We start from the raw sequence: 16,836 nt of genomic DNA on the forward strand, positions 1-16,836 counted from the left end.
TTCGTCATGAGCTCAAGGTACTTACCTGATCCGCTGTCCGGGATTAACTCGGTAATGTCGCACACTCAGTGCCAATTGTAATGCAAGAGCATATAGTGAATCCGCACACTTAGTGCTATATACATTCAGCTCGCACACTTAGTGCTATATAATCAAACTCGCACACTTAGTGCTGTACAATTTTAAACCCGCACACTTAGTGCCAATCTTGTCACCGTGTCCATTTATACCCGCACACTTAGTGCCGAGACCAATACCTTATGCATTTTGCTGCCTTTATACATTCAACAATGGCATCATTCCATACACATACATTTCCATTTACACATCAACTCATTTAAACACATTTGCATATATATTAAGATCATTCAAATCAACACCAAATATATGCTTAATGACTTACCTCGTGTTGGGTAAAATAGTTCCAAGTCGGCTACTCGATGACCTTCGTCTTTCCCTTGCTTGATTCTCCTTCTTTAACTCCTTGAGCTTAATCAATAAATCACTAGTTTAACCATCTTGCTAAACATTCATAATTCAACTACACATGCATATGTATGCTTGTATATTCGGCAACCATTCTTACTAATCGCCCATTTGGTCGATTATACACCTAACCGAATATGCACCAAAAACTTGATTCAACATTACCTACATACTCACTTTAATGGCCGAATATATATATATATGTACAATGTCAACTAACATCTTTTAATCACCTTTCAACAATGTTTCATACAAGTCCATTTTAATAAATTCACATAGAAATGATCAAATTAATGCATGAAACTTTCACACATGCATTTACTAACATCATAAACATAGAATATAACTTTTAATTACTTATAAGACTCGGTTTAGTGGTCCCGAAACCACTTTCCGACTAGGGTCAAATTAGGGATGTCACAGTGCGAGCTGAAAATATATAGCACTAAGTGTGCGGATTCACTATATGCTCTTGTATTACAATTGGCACTGAGTGTGCGACATTATCGAGTTAATCCCGGACAGCGGATCGGGTAAGTACCTTGAGCTCATGACGAATAGGCAATACGTTCATGCTCGGGGTTGAGCTTGGTAAGCTTGAAATCTATGTGATGATTGCAATTGTATGATTGTGGTGCGAATGAGTTGGTGTGTAAAATGCCTCAAATATCTTATTGTATAGAATATGAAATGTGGATGTATGACTTGGTATGAGATTGAACCGAAAGGTCCGAGGAATTATGGTATAGTTTCGATATGGATGAAGTACCTAGCCTCGCTTATTGTTTGATGTTGCGAAAACTTTATTAATGGATGGTTGATGAATGCTTATGACTTACTGAGTTATAAACTCACTCGGTTTTTCTTGTCACCCATTTTAGGTCTCTTGGACTCGTATTGTCGCGTGCTCGAACCGTCGTTGAAGTCATCACACCGCTGGAAACCTTTTGGTATTGTCTTCGTAGTTGAACTAGGAGAACAATTGGCATGTATAGGCTATTATGTTTTGTTGAATTGTGGGTTGTAAACTTTAAGCCATGTGAAAATGACCTATGTGGTCGCCGAGTGGGATGCTAGAACCTATAGCCACGAGTCTTAGAAACTTTAATTTTGATAAGGTGGCCATAAATTGTGTCATGTATGATGGATGATTAGTAAGGCCAAGGAAAGATTCATGAAATTGGCATAGTTCATCGCAGTAACTGTTGCTGACAGCAGCAGTGAGATGAGATTGAAAAATCACTAAAATAGTAGAAGTAGAATTAAATAGTGAATAAATTATGAAATTGAACCTTGATGAATCTATTTTTATATGGACGAAACGAAACGACCATATGAGCAGTATACTGAGAGATATTAGAGTTCTCGTGAGACAGGGCCAGAACGGTTTCTGGGTCCCCTGTCGCGACTTTGAAAATTTACTATAAATTATCCAGAAATAATTAGAAGTCATGCCTTATATGTGCAGATTCCATTTTGAGTCTAGTTTCTTTAGAAAAAACGGAACCAGTATTAAAGCCCTGTACAGAGAGATATTCAAGTTGTAACGCGCGAAGGTCAGTGTAGTCGACCCCTGTAACATGGGTGACTTTAACTAATAAACTGTACCAATTGGCCCAACCAAAAATTCTAGAAATAAATCCGGGGATGGATATATGAGTCCAGTTTCAGGGAAAATTTACGGAACTGATTTTCGAGTTCTGGAACTCGAGAATATGATTTTTAAGTTGACAGTGACGCAGTTAGCTAGCCTGCCTGGAACTGAAATCAATTATTGTCAAGAGAGAAAAAAGGGAAGTAAGCCCGGTAACACCACGTGTTCAAATCCCGTGATGGTCACGGGTTTGGGGTGTTACATTTTATTGGTATCAGAGCTATGGTTTAGTCGGTTCTAGGACTACCATAGAGCGTGTGAGTCTAGCTATACATGCCAATTTGTTAGTGCTTAATAATGTGATGACTTCTGACGGTTGAAATTTTTGTTTTGATTAGCAATGGAGCCTGGAATAGAGAGACCCTTGGCGGATGACGTTGAAAGTGTAGCGGCTGCTCCGCGCAAGGGACACCGCTGTTGAGCCTCGACCATCCGCGAATAATCAAAATGAAGGGGCGAAACAAGCCTTCTTCACCATGATGAATGAGTGGGTCGCACAATATGCCCGAACCAACCCGGCTGTCCAACCATTCCCGAATTTAAATACTCCGCCCCAAGAGTCGGCAATGCCTCCGCCATCGATCCCGTGAGGCTAAGCAAACCACCAGAGACTTGATTAGGAAGCGCGGGGCCGAGGAGTTCAAGGCCATAGTCACTGATGATGCTGAAAGAGCCGAATTCTGGCTCGATAACACCATTCGAGTGTTAGATGAACTGTCATGCACACCCGATGAATGTCTTAAGTGTGCTATATCCTTGTTATGAGACTCACTTACTATTGGTGGAGGACTTTAATTTCCATAGTCCCAAATGAACGAGTTACTTGGGATTTCTTTCAATCCGAATTTCGAAAGAAATACATTAGTCAACGGTTCATAGATCGAAAGCGTAAGGAATTCTTGGAACTCAAGCAAGGCCGTATGGCCGTATCTGAATACGGGCATGAGTTCGTAAGACTTAGTCGATATGCTCGGGAGTGTGTGGCTGATGAGGTTGCGATGTGCAAAAGATTTGAAGAAGGATTGAATGAAGAGTTAAAGTTACTAGTGGGAATTTTGGAGATAAAGGAGTTCGTGACACTAGTTGAACGAGCCTGCAAGGCGGAAGAACTTGGGAAGGAGAAGAAGAAGGCTGAATTCGAAGCAAGAGATTACCGTAAAAGATCGACGAGTAAAGTTCCGTTCTCAGCTGTAAAGAGGTTCAAGGAGGACACCAAGAAGTCGAGGATGATCATGGAATTTCCATTAGAGCCCCACCATTGACGGACTCCCGAGCTACTTCGGTAGCTAGTGTGGGCAATAATCGCCAAGAGAGACCTGAATGCCCCCAATGTGGAAGACGACACCTAGGTGAATGTTGGGGTAAGTCACATTAATAGGGCTCATTATGGATGCGGTTCAAGGACCACCTCATTAGAGATTGCACGAGCTAGATGAGAGGAATAAGACGCAAGGTGCAAGACCTAGTGGAACGACGGCCGGAGGTAGGCCCCGAGAATCTCTCGGAGGTAGGAGTGGTAATCGAGAGGAGCCTCTAATACGGCTTTCCGATCCGAGACCCGTGCTCCTGCTAGAGCATATGCCATCCGCACACGAGAGGAGGCATCCTCCCCTGACGTCATCACTGGTACTTTTACCCTCTTTGATACTAGTGTGATTGCATTGATTGACCCCGCTCTACTCATTCATATGTATGTGAAACCTTAGCATCCAAAGAAGACTCTACCGTTGAGTCTCATCAATTCATAATTCGAGTGTCAAACCCTTTGGGTCAATACGTACTAGTTGATAAAGTGTGCAAGAGATGCCCCTAATAATTCGAGAATCTGTTTTCCTACCGATCCGATGCTTCTACCATTTGATGAATTCGATGTTATTCTTGGTATGGATTGGTGATCAGACATGATGCAAGGTGGACTGCAAAAGGAAAACCATTGATTTGAGGAGTGCAAATAACGAGGTAGTCCGAGTCGAGTCTACTGATTTAAAAGGAGTGCTAGCGATAATATCTTCTATGACTGCTCGGAGATATGTGAAAAAGGGGTGTGAAACATACCTTGCGTATGTGTTTGAAAGTAAAGAGATGGAAAAGAAACTCGAATCGGTACCAGTGGTTTGTGAGTATTCGATGTTTTTCCCGAGGAGTTACCGGATTGCCACCGGTTCGAGAAGTGGAATTCGCATCGGTTGTACCGGTACTACGCCGATCTCAATAGCCCCGTATCATATGGCATTAATAGAGTTAAAGGAATTGAAGGTTCAATTGCAAGAATTGACGGATAGAGGTTTCGCCGACCGAGTTTTTCTCCATGGGCGCACTCAAGATTGTTTGTGAAAAAGAAGGACGGAACCATGAGGTTGTGCATCGACTATCGTCAACTCAATAAAGTGACGATAAAGAATAAATATCCGTTGCCACGAATTGACGATTTGTTTGATCAATTAAAGGGAGCCTCAGTGTTTTCAAAGATAGATTTGAGATCGGGGTACTATCAGTTGAGGGTCCGAGAATCGGTGTGACAGCCCAAAATTGACCCTAGTCGGAATGTGGTTTCGGGACCACAAAACCGAGGCATAAAAATAATTAAAAATTTATTTTGATGCCTATAATATGTGTGTGCTCATGTATGGCATTTTATGATGATTGATTTAGTGTTATAAAGGTGAATTCCACAAGAAAGGACTTAGTAGTGAACTTTGAAAGTACGATAGGGAAATGTGTGATGACTAATTAAAGCATGCATGCAAAATAATGGACTTGCATGTCAAATTCCCTTTTACAAGTGATGGCGGCCATGACAAAGAGATATGGGCTAAACATGTCATGAAACATGTTTTGTTGGGCATTAGGGAGAAATAATAAACAAATAAGCATGGGTAAGAAAAGAATGAAAAAAAAATGTGTGAGAGAGTAGCATTCCCCATTGCCGTGCAACCAAGAAGAGAAAACAAAAAATTTGTTCATCCTTGTTCTCTCCTTTTGGCCAAAAATACTAAGAGGAAGAAGAGATTTTTGCTTCATTTCCTTTGTTTAGAAGAGATCTAGAAGGATATTTGGCTAAACTTGCATCAAGATTGAGGTATGTATGAGGTTGTGTCATGAGATTCATGCATGTTTTAGTTGCCAACTTGATGTTCATGTTAGCCATGGTTCAAATCCTTGTTATGCCATGGAAGTGGTATTTGGTCAAGGTTGGTATTGTGATAAAGCCATTGCATGTTAAGTGTGAAGCTTGTTGTGCGGATTCACTATATGCTCTTGTATTACAATTGGCATTGAGTGTGCGACATTATCGAGTTAATCCCGGACAGCGGATCGGGTAAGTACCTTGAGCTCATGACGAATAGGCAATACGTTCATGCTCGGGGTTGAGCTTGGTAAGCTTGAAATCTATGTGATGATTGCAATTGTATGATTGTGGTGCGAATGAGTTGGTGTGTAAAAATGCCTCAAATATCTTATTGTATAGAATATGAAATGTGGATGTATGACTTGGTATGAGATTGAACCGAACGGTCCGAGGAATTATGGTATAGTTTCGATATGGATGAAGTACCTAGCCTCGCTTATTGTTTGATGTTGCGAAAACTTTATTAATGGATGGTTGATGAATGCTTATGACTTCTCGAGTTATAAACTCACTCGGTGTTTTCTTGTCACCCATTTTAGGTCTCTTGGACTCGTATTGTCGCGTGCTCGGAACCGTCGTTGAAGTCATCACACCGGCTGGAAACCTTTTGGTATTGTCTTCGTAGTTGAACTAGGAGAACAATTGGCATGTATAGGCTATTATGTTTTGTTGAATTGTGGGTTGTAAACTTTAAGCCATGTGAAAATGGCCTATGTGGTCGCCGAGTGCGATGCTAGAACCTATAGCCACGAGTCTTAGAAACTTTAATTTTGATAAGGTGGCCATAAATTGTGTCATGTATGATGGATGATTAGTAAGGCCAAGGAAAGATTCATGAAATTGGCATAGTCTCATCTGCAGTAACTGTTGCTGACAGCAGCAGTGAGATGAGATTGAAAATCACTAAAAATAGTAGAAGTAGAATTAAATAGTGAATAAATTATGAAATTGAACCTTGATGAATCTATTTTTATATGGACGAAACGAAACGACCATATGAGCAGTATACTGAGAGATATTAGAGTTCTCGTGAGACAGGGCCAGAACGGTTTCTGGGTCCCCTGTCGCGACTTTGAAAATTTACTATAAATTATCTAGAAAGAATTAGAAGTCATGCCTTATATGTGCAGATTCCATTTTGAGTCTAGTTTCTTTAGAAAAAACGGCACCAGTATTAAAGCCCTGTACAGAGAGATATTCAAGTTGTAACGTACGAAGGTCAGTGTAGTCGACCCCTGTAACATGGGTGACTTTAACTAATAAACTGTACCAATTGGCCCAACCAAAAATTCTAGAAATAAATCCAGGGATGGATATATGAGTCTAGTTTCAGGGAAAATTTACAGAACTGATTTTCGAGTTCTGGAACTCGAGATATGATTTTTAAGGTGACAGTGACGCAGTTAGCTAGCCTGCCTGGAACTGAAATCAATTATTGTCAAGAGAGAAAAAAGGGAAGTAAGCCCGGTAACACCACGTGTTCAAATCCGGTGACGGTCACGGGTTTGGGGTGTTACAATTTCATAGGCTTCTGAGTATGCGAATGCTCTCAAGACATAGAGTAATTGTTAGATCTAGCACCGAAGGTGGTAAGTAAGTTTGTGTGACGTCTTAACGTACTTCGGGAAAAGAGGGCCTCGATGGGCGAAAACTGGGCCCAATGGGCTTACGGACCAATATGGGTAAGAGATGGGCAAATTAGCCTTTTAGTTAGATGGTGGAACCAAATTGCATAAAACTGCTAAAATTACTGATGTAGCATGTGTAGTTGCGTAAGTTACGAAATTACCCCTAAAGAGCATAATTACCGAAATACCCCTAGGGTTTAAATTGGCTAAACTGCATGATTGATTAATACTGTATTGTACATGATATGCTTTATTAATATCTGTTGCATGGGATTGGGGTATTGATGGAGGAAGTATTGAAAGTGGTTCATCCACGTACTGGAGGCTTTGCCTCAACTTACTGATATCTGAGGCGTTCTCGCAACTCTGAGTGTAGAAATTTGGGTGGGTTGAGATATTCCCCACATGAAGTGTAGGGCTGGTACGGGGCGGTGTAGCGGTTGGTGGGTTGAGTAGTCTCCCCAGTTGGGCTTGCATTCATTACTACTATTGTTACTTATGTTACTGAACTGGGCCTATGGGCCACACTGTTATGTAAAAAGGGGCTAAGGCATTGCTCTCAGATTCGAAAAGGGCTTCGGTCCACTTTGTGTATCGTTATCTGAATAGGCTTAGGCCCAATGGGCTCGAGCTGATTTAGGCTTTGGATGGGTTTCAGATACACCGAGTTTTCCCAAACTCACCCCTTCCTCTTCCATCCTTGCAGTGAGCCCTAGTTGGTGGACTTGGAGTCAAGGTGATTCGAGAGTGGCCATGAAGATTGATTGCCGATTTTAAATAAGTTTAGCATTTAATTTGGATTATTTTATTATGCTTAAAGTTGTAATAAGGCCGCCTATTTAATTAATTTTATTTTGGGGATTATTAAACCGTTAGCACTAGGGTTCGATTTTATAAAAACTACTTGTTTTTAAAAGATTATGATGACGCCGCAAAGTTTCCATAAAGTAAATGTTTTTCCAAGAAAATAAATATTTTAAGCAAACGTTTTCAACCTTAATCATTTTCTTAAGATGGACATAACCAAACAGTTTTCTCCAAATTATACGAGATGTTAGAGTGTGGCAATGGCGGTGTGCATGTCTAGGATTGGATCCGAAGGGAGCTTGGTACTTAAGCAGTCCGACGGACTCACCTTCTCTCTTTCCTGGTTTCCTACCTGGTGCACAGCTTCCATTCACTTTAACCTACCTTTAAAAGTGTCTTTTACAACACCAACTAAGTTTCTCCAAACTAAGTAATACGGCATGTTTTGAACGCTTCGATGTGGCGCATCAGATCCTGTCATAACGTCTAAGCCGGGTTTGGGGTGTTAAATTTAGTGGTATCAGAGCCTGGTTGCAACAACTCGGCTGTGGATCGGGTCCGAAAATCTTTAAAAAAAAAAGAGTTTTTTTTATAAGTTTTTCAAATATGTTCAAAGTTTTTCTATTGAACGAGGTTAAAATCAATAGTTTTAAAATAAAAGTGTTTTCAAATGAAATTTTTTTTTCAGTAAACAAAAACATGGGTTTTTTATGGACTGATAAGGAAGTGGCACACTGAATCCCCGGCACCAAGTCTGTAAGTGTTCTTTTTTCTGCTTTAAATATTTATATGGAACTAGATGGAAATAATACTGTATATAGTAATCGAGCCTTAGAGATAGTGCTATTAATAATGTAGTATTAGGGCTACAAACTGGGACCGTAGCTAAATTGTGATTATGCCAAAATAACTCAAACTCTATCTGCTCATAAGACATTCGTAATAAATAGTGGAACCAAGAAACTAATGTCATAAAATTCGTAATCGATAAATCGTTATGAGTACAAGGGCTACTCGGGAAGAGGCCGTGGTCGAGGCCGAGGTAGCACTCAAGCCGGATCTGCGTCATCTGAACACATGCCAGCTGGTGAGGTACGTCCACCACCGGTTAATGAAAATGGGCCGTATGACCGGGCCGCAGGGGATGACGCTTTGTCTCAAGCCATGTTGAGGGTTTTGGAAAGGGTGGCCGGAGCTAACGTCGGGCCCATGAATAGGGGTCCATTTCGAACGACTTCGGCCAACTGAGTTGAGATTTTAAGGCGATCTGGAGTGGCCCCAAATGTGGTGAATCATCGGTTGGAAGCCACAGAGCGGATCATGGATGACCCGGACTGCCAAGAGAACGGAAATTGAAAGGGCGAGGTCGTTCTTTGCGGGATGAAGCGATGCTGGTGGATTACTATGAGAGAGGGTACCCCACCGAGAGGGTAACATGGGAGCTGTTCAAATAGACCTTTAAGGCAAAATATGTTGGAGCTAGCTATGTGGATGCACGCAGAAAGGAGTTCTTGAATCTGACTCAGGGAAATAAGACCATTGCTGAATATGAGGCGGAGTTTCTACGATTGAGTTGGTATGCTAACGGCATCATTTCCACCGAATACGAGCACAGCGTTCGTTTTGAGGATGGCCTCAGAGATGAGTTAAGGGTGCTCATAGCTCTGCAGAGAGAGCGAGATTTCGCTGCACTGGTAGAGAAGGCTAAGATAGCCGAGGAGGTGAAACAGACCGAACGGAAGAATCGTCATAGGGATCGGAATCGGTTCAGGAGGGATGCCGACCAACGGTGCCGCAAATCGAAATGTTAAGAGAGCTAGGATGGAGGAACCGGTTCGGCGATTCCGGTGAACATGTAGACCGCAAGCTTGCGGGATTACGCGTAACGCATCAAGGAGAGTCTTGGAAGCGTTTTGAGGCTTGTCTTCGATGTGGGTCTAAGGAGCATAGGATTAAGGATTGTCCTAGGAGGGCCACTCGGGCTCGTGTGGCGAACAAGGGGTCAGCGACCGGCTCAACTCGTGAGGATGGACCGCCGCGCCAAGAGGTCGTGGACAAGGTCACGGTGGTAATGGCCGTGGACGGGGGCACCCGGCAGGGTATTGGAACGCGGATGCTCGTCGGCCGACTTTGGTGTATCTTGCTTCGTCATGCAGAGGAGGGTGACGTACTGATGTCATAACGGTGCGTTTGTATCTATGGTGTACCTTATATCGCTCGATTGATGTGGGATCAACCCATTCATATGTGGTTTATAACATTTCTCGCACCGGGTGTGCACTCAGGAGACTGTATGTGGGTGTCTGTGATAAGTCCTTTAGGTCATTCGCTTAAGGTAGAGAAACTTTAAGGAGGTGCCTCGGATATTCAAGGCGGGGTTTTCGTGGGGATTTGATAGAGTTACCGTTTGAAAAATTCGATTTGATACTAGGGATGGATTGGTTGACCAAGCATAAGGCAACTTTGGATTGTGCAGCTAAGAGGATGGTGTTAAGGACTGTCAATGATGAAGAGGTAATGATTATTGGAGAACGAAGGGATTACTTGTCCAATGTAGTATCGGCGTTGAGGGCTGAGAAACTAATGCGCAAGGGATGCGAGGCATATTTGGCTTTGGTAAGCCAAGCTGAAACGGAGGATCTGACCGTGGAGACCATCAGAACTGTTAGGGAATTCCAGGATGTTTTTCCGGAAGAGCTTCCTGGATTACCTCCGAATCGGAAGTTGAGTTTGGAATCGATTTATTGCCCGAATACTCCAAGATCTATTGCACCTATAGGATGACACCAAGGAGTTAGTGGAACCAAGGCTCAAATCCAAGAGTTGTTAGATAGAGGCTTCATTAGGCCTAGTGTGTCTCCTTGGGGAGCACCGGTCTGCTTGTGAAGAAAAGGACGAACGATGCGCATGTGCATCGATTATCACCATTGAACAAACCGACGATTAAGAATAAGTATCCACTACCAAGGATTGACGATCTGCTCGATCAATCGAGGGGAGCTTCAGCTTCCAAAATCGATCTTCATTCGGATACCATCGCCTAAGGGTAAAAGAAGGGATATTCATAAAACAAAGATTTAACTCGATATGGACATTATAAGTTTGTGGTCATGTCGTTTGGGATTTAACGCACTGCAGCTTTTATGGATCGATGAATCGAGTATTCCAACCTTACTTGGATCGGTTCGTAGTCGTCTTTATCGACGATATCTGGTATACTCAAACGGAGGCAAAGCATGATGAGCATCTCCGCATCGCATCGCAAGTGTTAAGGGAAAAGGAGCTCTATGCGAAATTCAGAAGTGTGAATTCGGTTGAGGAGGTAACTTTCCTTGGGCATGTGGTCTCTGCGAGGGATTAAGGTGGATCCTCGTAAAATTGAAGCGATTCGGAATGGAAGCCACCTAGGTCGAGATTCGGAAATTTGGAGTTTCCTAGGGTTGGCGTGTTACTACTGAAGGTTTGTGGAAGGTTTCTCCGTGATGGCGGCACCTTGACAAAACTCATAAGGAAAGGAGTACCATTTGTCCGGACCGAGAAACAAAGAAAAGCTTTTGATCGGTTGAAAAAGGTATTGACCGAAGCGCCAGTGTTGATTCAACCTGTCAGGAAGGACTTTATTGTATACAAATGATGCGTCGCATGTGGGGTTAGGTTGCGTCTCGATGCAAGAGGGCAAGGTGGTCGCTATGCATCGCGACGCCTTAAGGCTCATGAGGTGAACTACCCTACGCATGATTTGGAGCTAGCAGCGGTGATTTTTGCGTTAAAAATTTAGAGACACTACTTATGGGGAAAAGTGCATCATATACACAGATCATAGGAGCTTAAAGTATTTGTTGACCCAGAAGGAGTTGAATCTTAGGCAACAAAGATGGGTAGAGTTGCTTAAAGACTACAACTGTTCGATAGAGTACCACCCAGGAAAGGCTAATGTGGTGGCGGATGCGTTGAGTCGAAGGGTTGTTACTGATTTGAAAGCCTTGTTCGCACGATTAATTCTGTACGACGATAGAAGCTTGTTGGCAGAACTACAAGTAAGGCCTACTTGGACTGAGCAGATTAAGGAAAAATAGTTGAAGGACGATTCATTAGCTCTTCGGTTGCAGCAAGTTAAGAATGGTGAGAACGAGGATTTTGGGTTGAACACTGAAGGAGTTCTTTGTTTTCGTGGAAGGGTTTGCATTCCAAAGGACCCTGAATTGAGGCAGTTAATTCTAAAAGAGGCTCATGGTGGACTCTGTGCCATGCATCCTGGAGGGAATAAGTTATATCGAGACTTGCGAGAGATGTACTTTGTGGCTTGACTAAAACGAGAGGTGACCGAATTTGTTGGGAAATGTCCGACGTGCAAGAAAGTTAAGGCCGAGCACCAATTGCCTTCGGATTATCAGAACTCGTGAAAATTCCGCTATGGAAGTGGGAAAGAGTAACAATAGACTTTGTGAGTGGGTTACCTTTGTCACCCACCAAGAAAGATTCGGTGTGGGTGGTTGTGGATAGGTTAACAAAATCGCTCATTTCATACCGTTCGCATCGACTACTCACCGCAAAAGTTGGCCAAGCTATATGTGGCGAAGGTAGTGCGATTGCATGGGGTGCCGAAGTCGATAATTTATGATCGAGACCCTAGGTTTACATCTCGGTTTTGGCGAAGTTGCGAGAAGCGTTGGGTACACGATTGATTTTAGCATCTTTTCACCCACGCATGATGGACAATGAAAGGGTTATTCGGTTCGGAGGATATGTTGAGAGGTTGTATCATTGATTTCGTGGAAGTTGGGAGGACTACTTACCATTGGCGGAGTTTATGCACAATAATAGCTATCAAGTAAGTATTCAGATGGCACCATATGAAGCGCTTTATGGGCGAAGATGTCGTACGTCGACGTGTTAGACAGAGTTGGGTGAACAACGAGTGCTTGGACCGGAATTGGTGGCAGACATTGAAAGTAAGATTAAGTCGATAAGGGATCGGTTAAAGGAGGCATATGATAGATAGAAGTCGATATGGATCCAAGCGCAAAAGCATTGAGTTCATTGTTGGGGATATGGTTTTCTTGAAGGTTTCCTTGGAAGAAAATTTTGAGATTTGGTAAGAAAGGTAAGTTGAGCCCACGGTTTATTGGGCCTTACCGAATTGTTAAGCGGGTTGGACCAAAGGCTTATCAGCTAGAGTTACCACTGAATCGCATCGTATCCACGACGTTTTTCATGTATCCATGCTGAGGAGGTATCGATCTGACCCAACACATATCATACCAGTCGCAGAAATCGAGGTACAGTCAGATTTAACTTTCGAAGAGGAACCTGTGCAAATACTTGATCGTGATGTCAAGGTGTTGAGAAGGAAATCAGTTCCACTAGTGAAAGTACTTTGGAGGAACCATGGCAAAGAAGAAGCTACTTGGGAGACTGAAGAGGCTATGCATTAACAGTACCCTCAACTATTCTAATAAGGTAAAATTTTGAGGTCGAAATTTCTTTAAAGAGGGTAGAATTGTAACATCCTGATTTTCAGATTTATTCGCGGTTTTCAAAACTTTTGTAAAGATTTTAAAATTTTGTACTCGGATGTGAAATTAATATTTTGAGTAGGTAAATGGGCTTATAGAAGGCCCATGTGTTGGCCAAAACCCGGTTGAAGTTTTGAATTTTTGGACTTAGGAGTTAGGGGTTCTGGCTAGATGGTCTTTGTATAGAGTTATGGGCAAATTGTATCAGAAAAAGAGCCTTCGTAAAGTGGCAAGGGTGACGCCACTAGGCTCCTAAAAATGTGGCGTGTGGAGTTTTGAGGGAGGCATGGGATCGATTCCCTGTGTTGACAAATAGGTGCATTTATTTTTAAGTGCAGGAGGGGTAGTGTTGGAGTCCAGGTGGATTCTGCTAAAGGAGAGTTTGGATTAGTCCAAACGCTTGGATTAAGGAGTGATAAGGGGAGAGATTTAAGGGATATAGAGAGAGGCTAAGAGTTGGCCGAATTTAGGGAATTGAATAGGGAAAATTCGGCAGAGGGTTTAGGTAAAATTTTGACACCTAGGGCTTTGTAAGGTGCCGTCTTCTTCTGCTCCGGCACCACAAGGGTTTCTTTTTCTCTCTTCTTCCTCTCTAGCTGAAACTACCACCTCCCATATTCTTCTTTTTCTATTTTTCTTCTTCAAAACCATTCATCAAACCTACTATTCATCAGCACCTTTGCCGAAGTCGCAAAAGCCGAAATCCTGTGATCACTGTTTGTGCCGATTTCTTCAAAGCCAGGTCCTTCTATGTTTTTTTGTTTTTATTAATCCACGATTATCTTTTCTTAATCCTCGGATACCGATGCAATTTTACTTCAAGGTTATAGTTCCATATTGTCATCTCCTTCATCACCCAAAAGTCGAAAAACCATAGATTTGGGGGCTTATAGTGAAACTTCGTAACTCCGGAGTCGAAGTTCTACCATCGCTTGAAAGATAAATCGCACTGATTGCGTAGGGATCAAAAAGGAGTAAGGGGTAAGTGTTCATCATCTCGATCTGGTCATATTTTACAAAGTTAGAAAACCAAGTCCCTAAAATCTAGGGAGGTCATCGATTTGGGCATGTGGCTCTAAGGGTTTTAATCGACATTTTCGTTAATGATTAGTGTCTTCTTAAGTGTTGGATTGAAGGCGTGGGTTGTTGGAGCAATCGGATTCGAGCTAGCTATCGATTTTGGCAAAAGGAAAGGTTTCAAAGGCTTTTAGGGACATGGTTCACCATGGATAAGTAGGTTGTGGGTTTAGTGATTATGGTTTGTAAATAAGAACTGCTAATCAACTGTAGGACATTGAAAGGGATCTCAGAGGCGATCGTCACGAATCGTGTGTACCAACACCCTTTCTTAGTTCAATTCGAAAAGCCGAAATGTCAAAATTCGGCATTTCATAGGCTTGTGAGTATGCGAATGCTCTCAAGACATAGAGTAATTGTTAGATCTAGCACCAAGGTGGTAAGTAAGTTTGTGTGACGCCTTAACGCATTTCGGAAAAAGAGGGCCTCGATGGCGTAAAATCGGGCCCAATGGGCTTACGGACCAATATGGGTAAGAGATGGGCAAATTAGCCTTTTAGTTAGATGGTGGAACCAAATTGCATAAAATCGCTAAAATTATCGATGTAGCATGTGTAGTTGCGTAAGTTACTTAAATTACCCCTAAAGAGCATAATTACCGAAATACCCCTAGGGTTTAAATTGGCTAAACCGCATGATTGATTAATACTTGTATTGTACATGATATGCTTTATTAATATCTCTTGCATGGGATTGGGGTATTGATGGAGGAAGTATTGAAAGTGGTTCATCCACGTCTCGGAGGCTTTGCCTCAACTTATCGATATCTGAGTGCTGCTGTCGCAATCGTGGGTGTGTAATTTGGGTGGGTTGAGATATTCCCCACATGGAGTGTAGGGTGGTACAGGCAAGCAGCGGTTGGTGGGTTGAGTAGTCTCCCAGCTTGGGCTTGCATTCATTACTACTATTGTTACTTATGTTATCGAATGGGCCTATGGGCCACATCGTTATGTAAAAAGGGGCTAAGGCCTTGCTATCGTATTCGAAAAAGGCTTCGATCCATCGTGTAATCGTTATCCGAATAGGGCTTAGGCCCAATGGGCTCAAGCCGATTTAGGCTTTGGATGGGTTTCAGATACACCGAGTTTTCCCAAACTCACCCCTTCCTCTTCCATCCTTGCGATGAGCCCTAGTTGGTGGACTTGAGTCAAGGTGATTCAGAGTGGCCATGAAGATTGATTGCCAATTTTAAATAAGTTTAGCATTTAATTTGGATTATTTTTATTATGCTTAAAGTTGTAATATGGCCGCTCTTTTTAAATAATTTTATTTTGGGGATTATTAAACTGGTTAGCACTAGGGTTCGATTTTATAAAAACTACTTGTTTTTAAAAGATCATGATGACGCGCAAAGTTTCCGCAAAGTAAATGTTTTTCCAAGAAAATAAATATTTTAAGCAAACGTTTTTCAACCTTAATCATTTTCTTAAGATGGACATAACCAAATAGTTTCTCCAAATTATACGAGATGTTAGAGTGTGGCAATGGCGGTGTGCATGTCTAGGATTGGATCCGAAGGGAGCTTGATACTTAAGCAGTCCGACGGACTCACCTCCTCTCTTTCCTGGTTTCCTACCTGGTGCATAGCTTCCATTCACTTTAACCTACCTTTAAAAGTGTCTTTTACAACACCAACTAAGTTTCTCCAAACTAAGTAATACGGCATGTTTTGAACACTTCAATGTGGCGCATCAGATCCGGTCATAACGTCTAGGCCGGGTTTGGGGTATTACAGGAAGAGCAAGAGGACGATATTCACACCACAACCGAGGAGATGGCTGAAAACCAGGAAAATCTACTACCTTCTGCGATTGCTGCTAATCAGAATCCTGATCCACGTATCAGAATCCTGATCTACGTACTATGTATGATTATGCTAAACCTTCTTTAATAGGAACTGAATCGAGCATAGTTCAGCCTGCTGTTGCTGCAAATAATTTTGAACTGAAACCTAACACCATTTAAATGATCCAACTGTTTGTTTAGTTTGATAGTTTGCAAGACGAAGACCCAAACGCTTATTTGGCAAATTTCTTAGAGTTTTACTACACTTTTAAAATCAATGGCATTTCTGATGATGTCATTTGCCTTCGGTTATTCCATTTTTCATTAAGGAACAAAGCTAAAAAATGGTTGAACTCGTTACCACGAGGGTCAATCACTACTTGGGAACAAATGACCGAAAAATTTTTATTAAAATATTTTCCCCGGGCTAAAATAACCAAATTACATAATGATCTCTTCTTTTGTGTAGATGGATTTAGAAACACTCTATGATGCATGGGAGAGATACAAGGACCTTTTAAGAAGATGCCCTCACCATGGGTTACCACTCTGGCTACAGGTTCAAATGTTTCACAATGGCATGAATCCTTCGACTAGACAGATGATTGACGCAGCTCCTAGAGGAACTATCAATAATAAGACACCTGAGGATGCTTATGAATTTATAGAAGAGATGTCACTGAATAATTATCAGTGGCAAGTCAAGAGAACAAAACCAACAAAAATAGTCGTCGATTTTAATGCCGATTCGGT

At 42.0% G+C, this 16,836-nt stretch overlaps 1 non-coding gene across 1 annotated transcript; it reads right to left on the reverse strand.

The window, feature by feature from the left end:
* Positions 1–16,517: 16,517 nt before the first annotated feature.
* On the reverse strand, positions 16,518–16,626 carry LOC128289854 (small nucleolar RNA R71). Its single transcript, XR_008279496.1, has one exon. It is a non-coding gene; the product is annotated as a small nucleolar RNA R71 (small nucleolar RNA).
* Positions 16,627–16,836: the final 210 nt, after the last annotated feature.

The sequence above is a fragment of the Gossypium arboreum genome, chromosome 2 (assembly GCF_025698485.1).
Source record: "Gossypium arboreum isolate Shixiya-1 chromosome 2, ASM2569848v2, whole genome shotgun sequence".
Classification (NCBI taxonomy): domain Eukaryota; kingdom Viridiplantae; phylum Streptophyta; class Magnoliopsida; order Malvales; family Malvaceae; genus Gossypium; species Gossypium arboreum.